This window comes from Corella eumyota, chromosome 5 (genome assembly GCF_963082875.1).
Source record: "Corella eumyota chromosome 5, kaCorEumy4.1, whole genome shotgun sequence".
Taxonomy (NCBI): Eukaryota; Metazoa; Chordata; class Ascidiacea; order Phlebobranchia; family Corellidae; genus Corella; species Corella eumyota.
Genome location: NC_137494.1, coordinates 10,303,463 through 10,317,318, shown reverse-complemented (window position 1 = coordinate 10,317,318; position 13,856 = coordinate 10,303,463). Strand labels below are relative to the sequence as shown.

General features: G+C 25.1%; 25 non-coding genes and 1 pseudogene across 25 annotated transcripts; all 26 read right to left on the bottom strand.

Annotated features, from left to right (window-relative positions):
• Positions 1 to 140: 140 nt before the first annotated feature.
• On the bottom strand, positions 141 to 249 carry LOC145754162 (U6 spliceosomal RNA). The gene has a single exon (XR_014284067.1). It is a non-coding gene; the product is annotated as a U6 spliceosomal RNA (small nuclear RNA).
• A 429-nt stretch (positions 250 to 678) lies between these two features.
• On the bottom strand, positions 679 to 787 carry LOC145754202 (U6 spliceosomal RNA). Its single transcript, XR_014284099.1, has one exon. It is a non-coding gene; the product is annotated as a U6 spliceosomal RNA (small nuclear RNA).
• Positions 788 to 1,225: 438 nt separating this feature from the next.
• On the bottom strand, positions 1,226 to 1,334 carry LOC145754006 (U6 spliceosomal RNA). Its single transcript, XR_014283919.1, has one exon. It is a non-coding gene; the product is annotated as a U6 spliceosomal RNA (small nuclear RNA).
• A 442-nt stretch (positions 1,335 to 1,776) lies between these two features.
• On the bottom strand, positions 1,777 to 1,885 carry LOC145754046 (U6 spliceosomal RNA). The gene has a single exon (XR_014283956.1). It is a non-coding gene; the product is annotated as a U6 spliceosomal RNA (small nuclear RNA).
• A 429-nt stretch (positions 1,886 to 2,314) lies between these two features.
• LOC145754201 (U6 spliceosomal RNA) lies at positions 2,315 to 2,423 on the bottom strand. The gene has a single exon (XR_014284098.1). It is a non-coding gene; the product is annotated as a U6 spliceosomal RNA (small nuclear RNA).
• Positions 2,424 to 2,861: 438 nt separating this feature from the next.
• LOC145754032 (U6 spliceosomal RNA) lies at positions 2,862 to 2,972 on the bottom strand. The gene has a single exon (XR_014283943.1). It is a non-coding gene; the product is annotated as a U6 spliceosomal RNA (small nuclear RNA).
• Positions 2,973 to 3,414: 442 nt separating this feature from the next.
• Positions 3,415 to 3,523, bottom strand: LOC145754034 (U6 spliceosomal RNA). Its single transcript, XR_014283945.1, has one exon. It is a non-coding gene; the product is annotated as a U6 spliceosomal RNA (small nuclear RNA).
• Positions 3,524 to 3,961: 438 nt separating this feature from the next.
• Positions 3,962 to 4,070, bottom strand: LOC145754072 (U6 spliceosomal RNA). The gene has a single exon (XR_014283981.1). It is a non-coding gene; the product is annotated as a U6 spliceosomal RNA (small nuclear RNA).
• A 438-nt stretch (positions 4,071 to 4,508) lies between these two features.
• Positions 4,509 to 4,617, bottom strand: LOC145754200 (U6 spliceosomal RNA). The gene has a single exon (XR_014284097.1). It is a non-coding gene; the product is annotated as a U6 spliceosomal RNA (small nuclear RNA).
• A 439-nt stretch (positions 4,618 to 5,056) lies between these two features.
• On the bottom strand, positions 5,057 to 5,165 carry LOC145754148 (U6 spliceosomal RNA). Its single transcript, XR_014284054.1, has one exon. It is a non-coding gene; the product is annotated as a U6 spliceosomal RNA (small nuclear RNA).
• Positions 5,166 to 5,603: 438 nt separating this feature from the next.
• LOC145754261 (U6 spliceosomal RNA) lies at positions 5,604 to 5,712 on the bottom strand. The gene has a single exon (XR_014284139.1). It is a non-coding gene; the product is annotated as a U6 spliceosomal RNA (small nuclear RNA).
• A 439-nt stretch (positions 5,713 to 6,151) lies between these two features.
• LOC145754155 (U6 spliceosomal RNA) lies at positions 6,152 to 6,260 on the bottom strand. The gene has a single exon (XR_014284060.1). It is a non-coding gene; the product is annotated as a U6 spliceosomal RNA (small nuclear RNA).
• Positions 6,261 to 6,699: 439 nt separating this feature from the next.
• Positions 6,700 to 6,808, bottom strand: LOC145754147 (U6 spliceosomal RNA). Its single transcript, XR_014284053.1, has one exon. It is a non-coding gene; the product is annotated as a U6 spliceosomal RNA (small nuclear RNA).
• Positions 6,809 to 7,246: 438 nt separating this feature from the next.
• LOC145754260 (U6 spliceosomal RNA) lies at positions 7,247 to 7,355 on the bottom strand. The gene has a single exon (XR_014284138.1). It is a non-coding gene; the product is annotated as a U6 spliceosomal RNA (small nuclear RNA).
• Positions 7,356 to 7,798: 443 nt separating this feature from the next.
• On the bottom strand, positions 7,799 to 7,898 carry LOC145754237 (U6 spliceosomal RNA; annotated as a pseudogene).
• Positions 7,899 to 7,969: 71 nt separating this feature from the next.
• On the bottom strand, positions 7,970 to 8,078 carry LOC145754205 (U6 spliceosomal RNA). The gene has a single exon (XR_014284102.1). It is a non-coding gene; the product is annotated as a U6 spliceosomal RNA (small nuclear RNA).
• Positions 8,079 to 8,521: 443 nt separating this feature from the next.
• On the bottom strand, positions 8,522 to 8,630 carry LOC145754026 (U6 spliceosomal RNA). Its single transcript, XR_014283938.1, has one exon. It is a non-coding gene; the product is annotated as a U6 spliceosomal RNA (small nuclear RNA).
• Positions 8,631 to 9,068: 438 nt separating this feature from the next.
• Positions 9,069 to 9,177, bottom strand: LOC145754005 (U6 spliceosomal RNA). The gene has a single exon (XR_014283918.1). It is a non-coding gene; the product is annotated as a U6 spliceosomal RNA (small nuclear RNA).
• A 440-nt stretch (positions 9,178 to 9,617) lies between these two features.
• Positions 9,618 to 9,726, bottom strand: LOC145754015 (U6 spliceosomal RNA). Its single transcript, XR_014283927.1, has one exon. It is a non-coding gene; the product is annotated as a U6 spliceosomal RNA (small nuclear RNA).
• Positions 9,727 to 10,164: 438 nt separating this feature from the next.
• LOC145754004 (U6 spliceosomal RNA) lies at positions 10,165 to 10,273 on the bottom strand. Its single transcript, XR_014283917.1, has one exon. It is a non-coding gene; the product is annotated as a U6 spliceosomal RNA (small nuclear RNA).
• A 440-nt stretch (positions 10,274 to 10,713) lies between these two features.
• Positions 10,714 to 10,822, bottom strand: LOC145754014 (U6 spliceosomal RNA). The gene has a single exon (XR_014283926.1). It is a non-coding gene; the product is annotated as a U6 spliceosomal RNA (small nuclear RNA).
• Positions 10,823 to 11,251: 429 nt separating this feature from the next.
• On the bottom strand, positions 11,252 to 11,360 carry LOC145754169 (U6 spliceosomal RNA). Its single transcript, XR_014284073.1, has one exon. It is a non-coding gene; the product is annotated as a U6 spliceosomal RNA (small nuclear RNA).
• A 437-nt stretch (positions 11,361 to 11,797) lies between these two features.
• On the bottom strand, positions 11,798 to 11,906 carry LOC145753983 (U6 spliceosomal RNA). The gene has a single exon (XR_014283898.1). It is a non-coding gene; the product is annotated as a U6 spliceosomal RNA (small nuclear RNA).
• Positions 11,907 to 12,344: 438 nt separating this feature from the next.
• LOC145754003 (U6 spliceosomal RNA) lies at positions 12,345 to 12,453 on the bottom strand. Its single transcript, XR_014283916.1, has one exon. It is a non-coding gene; the product is annotated as a U6 spliceosomal RNA (small nuclear RNA).
• A 440-nt stretch (positions 12,454 to 12,893) lies between these two features.
• Positions 12,894 to 13,002, bottom strand: LOC145754012 (U6 spliceosomal RNA). The gene has a single exon (XR_014283925.1). It is a non-coding gene; the product is annotated as a U6 spliceosomal RNA (small nuclear RNA).
• A 438-nt stretch (positions 13,003 to 13,440) lies between these two features.
• Positions 13,441 to 13,549, bottom strand: LOC145754002 (U6 spliceosomal RNA). Its single transcript, XR_014283915.1, has one exon. It is a non-coding gene; the product is annotated as a U6 spliceosomal RNA (small nuclear RNA).
• Between the last annotated feature and the right edge of the window lie 307 nt (positions 13,550 to 13,856).

The window sequence follows — 13,856 nt, the reverse complement described above, 5'->3', positions numbered from 1 at the left end:
ACCATATTTTATTTATCAAATAAATCTAGTTTGTTTTTTTATATTATGCTGTAACGATTATCGCCTAATCTTAGTTAAATTTTCATTTAGAAATTACAGATTTGTTTTTTAAATTAAAAAAATTCTTTTTCAACGGTAATAAAAATATGGAACGCTTCACGATTTTGCGTGTCATCCTTGCGCAGGGGCCATGCTAATCTTCTCTGTATCGTTCCAATTTTAGTATATGTACCGCTATTAAGCAAGTACGTTTACCTTTGTAAATAAAGTCACATTTAATCAAAAGCACTTTTAAAATCTTTGCTTTGTTACAGACGCAAATTCTATACTTGCGACCATCACAAGTGTTTGGAGGAATTTTATTGTTTTTATTATTAAAACTCATTTCTTTCTTTATCATGTGATGTCAATAAAATTGTTATTGTCTTAGTATCTGTTTTGTTTTATATAATTTTTTTACTTATAGCTTTTTTTGTACAACTTTAATAATACATTTTTGTTTAAATTTTTTTTTAACTTATTTATTATCAAAGAATTTTAAACAATATTTTATTTATCAAATAAATGTAGTGTGCTTTTATATTATGCTGTAACGATTATCGCCTAAACTAGTTAAATTTTCATTTAGAAATCACAGATTTGTTTTTTAAATTAAAAAAACTCTTTTTCAACGGTAATAAAAATATGGAACGCTTTACGAATTTGCGTGTCATCTTTGCGCAGGGGCCAAGCTAATCTTCTCTGTATTGCTCCAATTTTAGTATATGTACCGCTATTAAGCAAGTACGGTTACCCTAGTAAATAAAGTCACATTTAATCAAAAGCACTTTTAATATCTTCGGTTTGTTACAGACGAAAATTCTATACTTGCGACCATCACAAGTGTTTGGAGGAATTTTATTGTTTTTATTATTAAAACTCATTTTTTTCTTTATCATGTGATGTCAATAAAATTGTTATTGTCTTAGTATCTGTTTTGTTTGATATAATTTTTTTCAATATTTTTACTTATAGCTTTTTTGTACAATTTTAATAATACATTTTTGTTTAAATTTTTTTTTAACTTATTTAATATCAAATAATTTTAAACCATAATTTATTTATCAAATAAATCTAGTTTGCTTTTATATTATGCTGTATCGAGTATCGCCTAAACTAGTTAAATTTTCATTTAGAAATCACAGATTTGTTTTTTAAATTAAAAAAACTCTTTTTCAACGGTAATAAATATATGGAACGCTTCACGATTTTGCGTGTCATCCTTGCGCAGGGGCCATGCTAATCTTCTCTGTATCGTTCCAATTTTAGTATATGTACCGCTATTAAGCAAGTACGTTTTCTTTGGTAAATAAAGTCACATTTAATCAATAGCACTTTTAATATCTTCGCTTTGTTACACACGAAAATTCTATACTTGCGACCATCACAAATGTTTGGAGGAATTTTATTGTTTTTATTATTAAAACTCATTTTTTTCTTTATCATGTGATGTCAATAAAATTGTTATTGTCTTAGTATCTGTTTTGTTTTATATAAATTTTTTCAATTTTTTTACTTATAGTTTTTTTTGTACAATTTTAATAATACATTTTTGTTTAAATTTTTTTTTAACTTATTTATTATCAAAGAATTTTAAACCATATTTTATTTATCAAATAAATCTAGTTTGTTTTTTTATATTATGCTGTAACGATTATCGCCTAATCTTAGTTAAATTTTCATTTAAAAATTACAGATTTGTTTTTTAAATTAAAAAAACTTATTTTCAACGGTAATAAAAATATGGAACGCTTCACGATTATGCGTGTCATCCTTGCGCAGGGGCCATGCTAATCTTCTCTGTATCGTTCCAATTTTAGTATATGTACCGCTATTAAGCAAGTACGTTTACCTTGGTAAATAAAGTCACATTTAATCAAAAGCACTTTTAAAATCTTCGCTTTGTTACAGACGCAAATTCTATACTTGCGACCATCACAAGTGTTTGGAGGAATTTTATTGTTTTTATTATTAAAACTCATTTTTTTCTTTATCATGTGATGTCAATAAAATTGTTATTGTCTTAGTATCTGTTTTGTTTTATATAATTTTTTTACTTATAGCTTTTTTTGTACAACTTTAATAATACATTTTTGTTTAAATTTTTTTTTAACTTATTTATTATCAAAGAATTTTAAACAATATTTTATTTATCAAATAAATGTAGTGTGCTTTTATATTATGCTGTAACGATTATCGCCTAAACTAGTTAAATTTTCATTTAGAAATCACAGATTTGTTTTTTAAATTAAAAAAACTCTTTTTCAACGGTAATAAAAATATGGAACGCTTTACGAATTTGCGTGTCATCTTTGCGCAGGGGCCAAGCTAATCTTCTCTGTATTGCTCCAATTTTAGTATATGTACCGCTATTAAGCAAGTACGGTTACCCTAGTAAATAAAGTCACATTTAATCAAAAGCACTTTTAATATCTTCGGTTTGTTACAGACGAAAATTCTATACTTGCGACCATCACAAGTGTTTGGAGGAATTTTATTGTTTTTATTATTAAAACTCATTTTTTTCTTTATCATGTGATGTCAATAAAATTGTTATTGTCTTAGTATCTGTTTTGTTTGATATAATTTTTTTCAATATTTTTACTTATAGCTTTTTTGTACAATTTTAATAATACATTTTTGTTTAAATTTTTTTTTAACTTATTTAATATCAAATAATTTTAAACCATAATTTATTTATCAAATAAATCTAGTTTGCTTTTATATTATGCTGTATCGAGTATCGCCTAAACTAGTTAAATTTTCATTTAGAAATCACAGATTTGTTTTTTAAATTAAAAAAACTCTTTTTCAACGGTAATAAATATATGGAACGCTTCACGATTTTGCGTGTCATCCTTGCGCAGGGGCCATGCTAATCTTCTCTGTATCGTTCCAATTTTAGTATATGTACACCGCTATTAAGCAAGTACGTTTTCTTTGGTAAATAAAGTCACATTTAATCAATAGCACTTTTAATATCTTCGCTTTGTTACACACGAAAATTCTATACTTGCGACCATCACAAATGTTTGGAGGAATTTTATTGTTTTTATTATTAAAACTCATTTTTTTCTTTATCATGTGATGTCAATAAAATTGTTATTGTCTTAGTATCTGTTTTGTTTTATATAAATTTTTTCAATTTTTTTACTTATAGTTTTTTTTGTACAATTTTAATAATACATTTTTGTTTAAATTTTTTTTTAACTTATTTATTATCAAAGAATTTTAAACCATATTTTATTTATCAAATAAATCTAGTTTGTTTTTTTATATTATGCTGTAACGATTATCGCCTAATCTTAGTTAAATTTTCATTTAAAAATTACAGATTTGTTTTTTAAATTAAAAAAACTTATTTTCAACGGTAATAAAAATATGGAACGCTTCACGATTATGCGTGTCATCCTTGCGCAGGGGCCATGCTAATCTTCTCTGTATCGTTCCAATTTTAGTATATGTACCGCTATTAAGCAAGTACGTTTACCTTGGTAAATAAAGTCACATTTAATCAAAAGCACTTTTAAAATCTTCGCTTTGTTACAGACGCAAATTCTATACTTGCGACCATCACAAGTGTTTGGAGGAATTTTATTGTTTTTATTATTAAAACTCATTTTTTTCTTTATCATGTGATGTCAATAAAATTGTTATTGTCTTAGTATCTGTTTTGTTTGATATAATTTTTTTCAATATTTTTACTTATAGCTTTTTTGTACAATTTTAATAATACATTTTTGTTTAAATTTTTTTTTAACTTATTTAATATCAAATAATTTTAAACCATAATTTATTTATCAAATAAATCTAGTTTGCTTTTATATTATGCTGTATCGATTATCGCCTAAACTAGTTAAACTTTCATTTAGAAATCACAGATTTGTTTTTTAAATTAAAAAAACTCTTTTTCAACGGTAATAAATATATGGAACGCTTCACGATTTTGCGTGTGATCCTTGCGCAGGGGCCATGCTAATCTTCTCTGTATCGTTCCAATTTTAGTATATGTACCGCTATTAAGCAAGTACGTTTACTTTGGTAAATAAAGTCACATTTAATCAAAAGCACTTTTAATATCTTCGCTTTGTTACACACGAAAATTCTATACATGCGACCATCACAAATGTTTGGAGGAATTTTATTGTTTTTATTATTAAAACTCACTTGTTTCTTTATTATGTAATGTCAATAAAATTGTTATTGTCTTAGTCCTTGTTTTGTTTTATATAATTTTTTCAATTTTTTTACTTATAGCTTTTTTGTACAATTTTAATAATACATTTTTGTTTCAATTTTTTTTTAACTTATTTAATATCAAATAATTTTAAACCATATTTTATTCATCAAATAAATCTAGTTTGCTTTTATATTATGCTGTAACGATTATCGCCTAATCTAGTTAAATTTTCATTTAGAAATCACAGATTTGTTTTTTCAAATTAAAAAAATTCTTTTTTAACGGTAATAAAATTATAGAACGCTTCATGATTTTGCGTGTCATTATTGCGCAGGGGCCATGCTAATCTTCTCTGTACTGTTCCAATTTTAGTATATGTACCGCTATTAAGCAAGTACGTTTATCTTGGTAAATAAAGTCACATTTAATCAAAAGCACTTTTAATATCTTCGCTTTGTTACAGACGCAAATTCTATACTTGCGACCATCACAAGTGTTTGGAGGAATTTTATTGTTTTTATTATTAAAACTCATTTTTTTCTTTATCATGTGATGTCAATAAAATTGTTATTGATTTAGTATCTGTTTTGTTTTATATAATTTTTTCAATTTTTTTACTTATAGCTTTTTTTGTACAACTTTAATAATACATTTTTGTTTAAATTTTTTTTTAACTTATTTATTATCAAAGAATTTTAAACCATATTTTATTTATCAAATAAATGTAGTGTGCTTTTATATTATGTTGTAACGATTATCGCCTAAACTTGGTTAAATTTTCATTTAGAAATCACAGATTTGTTTTTTAAATTAAAAAAACTCTTTTTCAACGGTAATAAAAATATGGAACGCTTCACGAATTTGCGTGTCATCTTTGCGCAGGGGCCAAGCTAATCTTCTCTGTATCGCTCCAATTTTAGTATATGTACCGCTATTAAGCAAGTACGTTTACCTTGGTAAATAAAGTCACATTTAATCAAAAGCACTTTTAATATCTTCGGTTTGTTACAGACGAAAATTCTATACTTGCGACCATCACAAGTGTTTGGAGGAATTTTATTGTTTTTATTATTAAAACTCATTTTTTTCTTTATCATGTGATGTCAATAAAATTGTTATTGTCTTAGTATCTGTTTTGTTTGATATAATTTTTTTCAATATTTTTACTTATAGCTTTTTTGTACAATTTTAATAATACATTTTTGTTTAAATTTTTTTTTAACTTATTTATTATCAAAGAATTTTAAACCATATTTTATTTATCAAATAAATCTAGTTTGCTTTTATATTATGCTGTATCGATTATCGCCTAAACTAGTTAAACTTTCATTTAGAAATCACAGATTTTTTTTTTAAATTAAAAAAACTCTTTTTCAACGGTAATAAATATATGGAACGCTTCACGATTTTGCGTGTCATCCTTGCGCAGGGGCCATGCTAATCTTCTCTGTATCGTTCCAATTTTAGCATATGTACCGCTATTAAGCAAGTACGTTTACTTTGGTAAATAAAGTCACATTTAATCAAAAGCACTTTTAATATCTTCGCTTTGTTACAGACGCAAATTCTATACTTGCGACCATCACAAGTGTTTGGAGGAATTTTATTGTTTTTATTATTAAAACTCATTTTTTTCTTTATCATGTGATGTCAATAAAATTGTTATTGTCTTAGTATCTGTTTTGTTTTATATAATTTTTTCAATTTTTTTACTTATAGCTTTTTTTGTACAACTTTAATAATACATTTTTGTTTAAATTTTTTTTTAACTTATTTATTATCAAAGAATTTTAAACCATATTTTATTTATCAAATAAATGTAGTGTGCTTTTATATTATGTTGTAACGATTATCGCCTAAACTTGGTTAAATTTTCATTTAGAAATCACAGATTTGTTTTTTAAATTAAAAAAACTCTTTTTCAACGGTAATAAAAATATGGAACGCTTCACGAATTTGCGTGTCATCTTTGCGCAGGGGCCAAGCTAATCTTCTCTGTATCGCTCCAATTTTAGTATATGTACCGCTATTAAGCAAGTACGTTTACCTTGGTAAATAAAGTCACATTTAATCAAAAGCACTTTTAATATCTTCGCTTTGTTACACACGAAAATTCTATACTTGCGACCATCACAAGTGTTTGGAGGAATTTTATTGTTTTTATTATTAAAACTCATTTTTTTCTTTATCATGTGATGTCAATAAAATTGTTATTGATTTAGTATCTGTTTTGTTTCATATAATTTTTTCAATTTTTTTACTTATAGCTTTTTTTGTACAACTTTAATAATACATTTTTGTTTAAATTTTTTTTTAACTTATTTATTATCAAAGAATTTTAAACCATATTTTATTTATCAAATAAATGTAGTGTGCTTTTATATTTTGTTGTAACGATTATCGCCTAAACTTGGTTAAATTTTCATTTAGAAATCACAGATTTGTTTTTTAAATTAAAAAAACTCTTTTTCAACGGTAATAAAAATATGGAACGCTTCACGAATTTGCGTGTCATCTTTGCGCAGGGGCCAAGCTAATCTTCTCTGTATCGCTCCAATTTTAGTATATGTACCGCTATTAAGCAAGTACGTTTACCTTGGTAAATAAAGTCACATTTAATCAAAAGCACTTTTAATATCTTCGGTTTGTTACAGACGAAAATTCTATACTTGCGACCATCACAAGTGTTTGGAGGAATTTTATTGTTTTTATTATTAAAACTCATTTTTTTCTTTATCATGTGATGTCAATAAAATTGTTATTGTCTTAGTATCTGTTTTGTTTGATATAATTTTTTTCAATATTTTTACTTATAGCTTTTTTGTACAATTTTAATAATACATTTTTGTTTAAATTTTTTTTTAACTTATTTATTATCAAAGAATTTTAAACCATATTTTATTTATCAAATAAATCTAGTTTGCTTTTATATTATGCTGTATCGATTATCGCCTAAACTAGTTAAATTTTCATTTAGAAATCACAGATTTTTTTTTTAAATTAAAAAAACTCTTTTTCAACGGTAATAAATATATGGAACGCTTCACGATTTTGCGTGTCATCCTTGCGCAGGGGCCATGCTAATCTTCTCTGTATCGTTCCAATTTTAGCATATGTACCGCTATTAAGCAAGTACGTTTACTTTGGTAAATAAAGTCACATTTAATCAAAAGCACTTTTAATATCTTCGCTTTGTTACAGACGAAAATTCTATACTTGCGACCATCACAAAAGTTTGGAGGAATTTTATTGTTTTTATTATTAAAACTCATTTTTTTCTTTATCATGTGATGTCAATAAAATTGTTATTGTCTTAGTATCTGTTTTGTTTTATATAAATTTTTTCAATTATTTTACTTATAGCTTTTTTTGTACAATTTTAATAATACATTTTTGTTTAAATTTTTTTTTAACTTATCTATTATCAAAGAATTTTAAACCATATTTTATTTATCAAATAAATCTAGTTTGTTTTTTTATATTATGCTGTAACGATTATCGCCTAATCTTAGTTAAATTTTCATTTAGAAATCACAGATTTGTTTTTTCAAATTAAAAAAATTCTTTTTCAACGGTAATAAAAATATAGAACGCTTCATGATTTTGCGTGTCATCTTTGCGCAGGAGCCATGCTATAGTTTGTTTTTTTATATTATGCTGTAACGATTATCGCCTAATCTTAGTTAAATTTTCATTTAGAAATCACAGATTTGTTTTTTCAAATTAAAAAAATTCTTTTTCAACGGTAATAAAAATATAGAACGCTTCATGATTTTGCGTCTAATCCTTGCGCAGGAGCCATGCTAATCTTCTCTGTACTGTTCCAATTTTAGTATATGTACCGCTATTAAGCAAGTACGTTTACCTTGGTAAATAAAGTCACATTTAATCAAAAGCACTTTTAATATCTTCGCTTTGTTACAGACGCAAATTCTATACTTGCGACCATCACAAGTGTTTGGTGGAATTTTATTGTTTTTATTATTAAAACTCATTTTTTTCTTTATCATGTGATGTCAATAAAATTGTTATTGATTTAGTATCTGTTTTGTTTTATATAATTTTTTTCAATTTTTTTACTTATAGCTTTTTTTGTACAATTTTAATAATACATTTTTGTTTAAGTTTTTTTTTAACTTATTTATTATCAAAAAATTTTAAACCATATTTTATTTATCAAATAAATCTAGTTTGTTTTTTTATATTATGCTGTAACGATTATCGCCTAATCTTAGTTAAATTTTCATTTAGAAATCACAGATTTGTTTTTTCAAATTAAAAAAATTCTTTTTCAACGGTAATAAAAATATAGAACGCTTCATGATTTTGCGTGTCATCCTTGCGCAGGGGCCATGCTTATCTTCTCTGTATTGTTCCAATTTTAGTATATGTACCGCTATGAAGCAAGTACGTTTACCTTGGTAAATAAAGTCACATTTAATCAAAAGCACTTTTAATATCTTCGCTTTGTTACACACAAAATTTCTATACTTGCGACCATCACAAGTGTTTGGAGGAATTTTATTGTTTTTATTATTAAAACTCATTTTTTTCTTTATCATGTGATGACAATAAAATTGTTATTGTCTTAGTATCTGTTTTGTTTGATATAATTTTTTTCAATATTTTTACTTATAGCTTTTTTGTACAATTTTAATAATACATTTTTGTTTAAATTTTTTTTTAACTTATTTAATATCAAATAATTTTAAACCATAATTTATTTATCAAATAAATCTAGTTTGCTTTTATATTATGCTGTATCGATTATCGCCTAAACTAGGTAAACTTTCATTTAGAAATCACAGATTTTTTTTTTAAATTAAAAAAACTCTTTTTCAACGGTAATAAATATATGGAACGCTTCACGATTTTGCGTGTCATCCTTGCGCAGGGGCCATGCTAATCTTCTCTGTATCGTTCCAATTTTAGTATATGTACCGCTATTAAGCAAGTACGTTTACTTTGATAAATAAAGTCACATTTAATCAAAAGCACTTTTAATATCTTCGCTTTGTTACACACGAAAATTCTATACTTGCGACCATCACAAATGTTTGGAGGAATTTTATTGTTTTTATTATTAAAACTCATTTTTTTCTTTATCATGTGATGTCAATAAAATTGTTATTGTCTTAGTATCTGTTTTGTTTTATATAAATTTTTTCAATTTTTTTACTTATAGTTTTTTTTGTACAATTTTAATAATACATCTTTGTTTAAATTTTTTTTTAACTTATTTATTATCAAAGAATTTTAAACCATATTTTATTTATCAAATAAATGTAGTGTGCTTTTATATTATGTTGTAACGATTATCGCCTAAACTTGGTTAAATTTTCATTTAGAAATCACAGATTTGTTTTTTAAATTAAAAAAATTCTTTTTCAACGGTAATAAAAATATGGAACGCTTCACGATTTTGCGTGTCATCCTTGCGCAGGGGCCATGCTAATCTTCTCTGTATCGTTCCAGTTTTAGTATATGTACCGCTATTAAGCAAGTACGTTTACCTTGGTAAATAAAGTCACATTTAATCAAAAGCACTTTTAAAATCTTCGGTTTGTTACAGACGCAAATTCTATACTTGCGACCATCACAAGTGTTTGGAGGAATTTTATTGTTTTTATTATTAAAACTCATTTTTTTCTTTATCATGTGATGACAATAAAGTTGTTATTGTCTTAGTATCTGTTTTGTTTGATATAATTTTTTTCAATATTTTTACTTATAGCTTTTTTGTACAATTTTAATAATACATTTTTGTTTAAATTTTTTTTTAACTTATTTAATATCAAATAATTTTAAACCATAATTTATTTATCAAATAAATCTAGTTTGCTTTTATATTATGCTGTATCGATTATCGCCTAAACTAGGTAAACTTTCATTTAGAAATCACAGATTTTTTTTTTAAATTAAAAAAACTCTTTTTCAACGGTAATAAATATATGGAACGCTTCACGATTTTGCGTGTCATCCTTGCGCAGGGGCCATGCTAATCTTCTCTGTATCGTTCCAATTTTAGTATATGTACCGCTATTAAGCAAGTACGTTTACTTTGATAAATAAAGTCACATTTAATCAAAAGCACTTTTAATATCTTCGCTTTGTTACACACGAAAATTCTATACTTGCGACCATCACAAATGTTTGGAGGAATTTTATTGTTTTTATTATTAAAACTCATTTTTTTCTTTATCATGTGATGTCAATAAAATTGTTATTGTCTTAGTATCTGTTTTGTTTTATATAAATTTTTTCAATTTTTTTACTTATAGTTTTTTTTGTACAATTTTAATAATACATTTTTGTTTAAATTTTTTTTTAACTTATTTATTATCAAAGAATTTTAAACCATATTTTATTTATCAAATAAATGTAGTGTGCTTTTATATTATGTTGTAACGATTATCGCCTAAACTTGGTTAAATTTTCATTTAGAAATCACAGATTTGTTTTTTAAATTAAAAAAATTCTTTTTCAACGGTAATAAAAATATGGAACGCTTCACGATTTTGCGTGTCATCCTTGCGCAGGGGCCATGCTAATCTTCTCTGTATCGTTCCAGTTTTAGTATATGTACCGCTATTAAGCAAGTACGTTTACCTTGGTAAATAAAGTCACATTTAATCAAAAGCACTTTTAAAATCTTCGGTTTGTTACAGACGCAAATTCTATACTTGCGACCATCACAGGTGTTTGGAGGAATTTTATTGTTTTTATTATTAAAACTCATTTTTTTCTTTATCATGTGATGTCAATAAAATTGTTATTGTCTTAGTATCTGTTTTGTTTTATATAATTTTTTTACTTATAGCTTTTTTTGTACAACTTTAATAATACATTTTTGTTTAAATTTTTTTTTAACTTATTTATTATCAAAGAATTTTAAACAATATTTTATTTATCAAATAAATGTAGTGTGCTTTTATATTATGCTGTAACGATTATCGCCTAAACTAGTTAAATTTTCATTTAGAAATCACAGATTTGTTTTTTAAATTAAAAAAACTCTTTTTCAACGGTAATAAAAATATGGAACGCTTCACGAATTTGCGTGTCATCTTTGCGCAGGGGCCAAGCTAATCTTCTCTGTATTGCTCCAATTTTAGTATATGTACCGCTATTAAGCAAGTACGGTTACCCTAGTAAATAAAGTCACATTTAATCAAAAGCACTTTTAATATCTTCGGTTTGTTACAGACGAAAATTCTATACTTGGGACCATCACAAGTGTTTGGAGGAATTTTATTGTTTTTATTATTAAAACTCATGTTTTTCTTTATCATGTGATGTCAATAAAATTGTTATTGTCTTAGTATCTGTTTTGTTTGATATAATTTTTTTCAATATTTTTACTTATAGCTTTTTTGTACAATTTTAATAATACATTTTTGTTTAAATTTTTTTTTAACTTATTTAATATCAAATAATTTTAAACCATAATTTATTTATCAAATAAATCTAGTTTGCTTTTATATTATGCTGTATCGAGTATCGCCTAAATAGTTAAATTTTCATTTAGAAATCACAGATTTGTTTTTTAAATTAAAAAAACTCTTTTTCAACGGTAATAAATATATGGAACGCTTCACGATTTTGCGTGTCATCCTTGCGCAGGGGCCATGCTAATCTTCTCTGTATCGTTCCAATTTTAGTATATGTACCGCTATTAAGCAAGTACGTTTACCTTGGTAAATAAAGTCACATTTAATCAAAAGCACTTTTAATATCTTCGCTTTGTTACACACAAAATTTCTATACTTGCGACCATCACAAGTGTTTGGAGGAATTTTATTGTTTTTATTATTAAAACTCATTTTTTTCTTTATCATGTGATGACAATAAAATTGTTATTGTCTTAGTATCTGTTTTGTTTGATATAATTTTTTTCAATATTTTTACTTATAGCTTTTTTGTACAATTTTAATAATACATTTTTGTTTAAATTTTTTTTTAACTTATTTAATATCAAATAATTTTAAACCATAATTTATTTATCAAATAAATCTAGTTTGCTTTTATATTATGCTGTATCGATTATCGCCTAAACTAGGTAAACTTTCATTTAGAAATCACAGATTTTTTTTTTAAATTAAAAAAACTCTTTTTCAACGGTAATAAATATATGGAACGCTTCACGATTTTGCGTGTCATCCTTGCGCAGGGGCCATGCTAATCTTCTCTGTATCGTTCCAATTTTAGTATATGTACCGCTATTAAGCAAGTACGTTTACTTTGATAAATAAAGTCACATTTAATCAAAAGCACTTTTAATATCTTCGCTTTGTTACACACGAAAATTCTATACTTGCGACCATCACAAATGTTTGGAGGAATTTTATTGTTTTTATTATTAAAACTCATTTTTTTCTTTATCATGTGATGTCAATAAAATTGTTATTGTCTTAGTATCTGTTTTGTTTTATATAAATTTTTTCAATTTTTTTACTTATAGTTTTTTTTGTACAATTTTAATAATACATTTTTGTTTAAATTTTTTTTTAACTTATTTATTATCAAAGAATTTTAAACCATATTTTATTTATCAAATAAATGTAGTGTGCTTTTATATTATGTTGTAACGATTATCGCCTAAACTTGGTTAAATTTTCATTTAGAAATCACAGATTTGTTTTTTAAATTAAAAAAATTCTTTTTCAACGGTAATAAAAATATGGAACGCTTCACGATTTTGCGTGTCATCCTTGCGCAGGGGCCATGCTAATCTTCTCTGTATCGTTCCAGTTTTAGTATATGTACCGCTATTAAGCAAGTACGTTTACCTTGGTAAATAAAGTCACATTTAATCAAAAGCACTTTTAAAATCTTCGGTTTGTTACAGACGCAAATTCTATACTTGCGACCATCACAAGTGTTTGGAGGAATTTTATTGTTTTTATTATTAAAACTCATTTTTTTCTTTATCATGTGATGACAATAAAGTTGTTATTGTCTTAGTATCTGTTTTGTTTGATATAATTTTTTTCAATATTTTTACTTATAGCTTTTTTGTACAATTTTAATAATACATTTTTGTTTAAATTTTTTTTTAACTTATTTAATATCAAATAATTTTAAACCATAATTTATTTATCAAATAAATCTAGTTTGCTTTTATATTATGCTGTATCGATTATCGCCTAAACTAGGTAAACTTTCATTTAGAAATCACAGATTTTTTTTTTAAATTAAAAAAACTCTTTTTCAACGGTAATAAATATATGGAACGCTTCACGATTTTGCGTGTCATCCTTGCGCAGGGGCCATGCTAATCTTCTCTGTATCGTTCCAATTTTAGTATATGTACCGCTATTAAGCAAGTACGTTTACTTTGATAAATAAAGTCACATTTAATCAAAAGCACTTTTAATATCTTCGCTTTGTTACACACGAAAATTCTATACTTGCGACCATCACAAATGTTTGGAGGAATTTTATTGTTTTTATTATTAAAACTCATTTTTTTCTTTATCATGTGATGTCAATAAAATTGTTATTGTCTTAGTATCTGTTTTGTTTTATATAAATTTTTTCAATTTTTTTACTTATAGTTTTTTTTGTACAATTTTAATAATACATTTTTGTTTAAATTTTTTTTTAACTTATTTATTATCAAAGAATTTTAAACCAT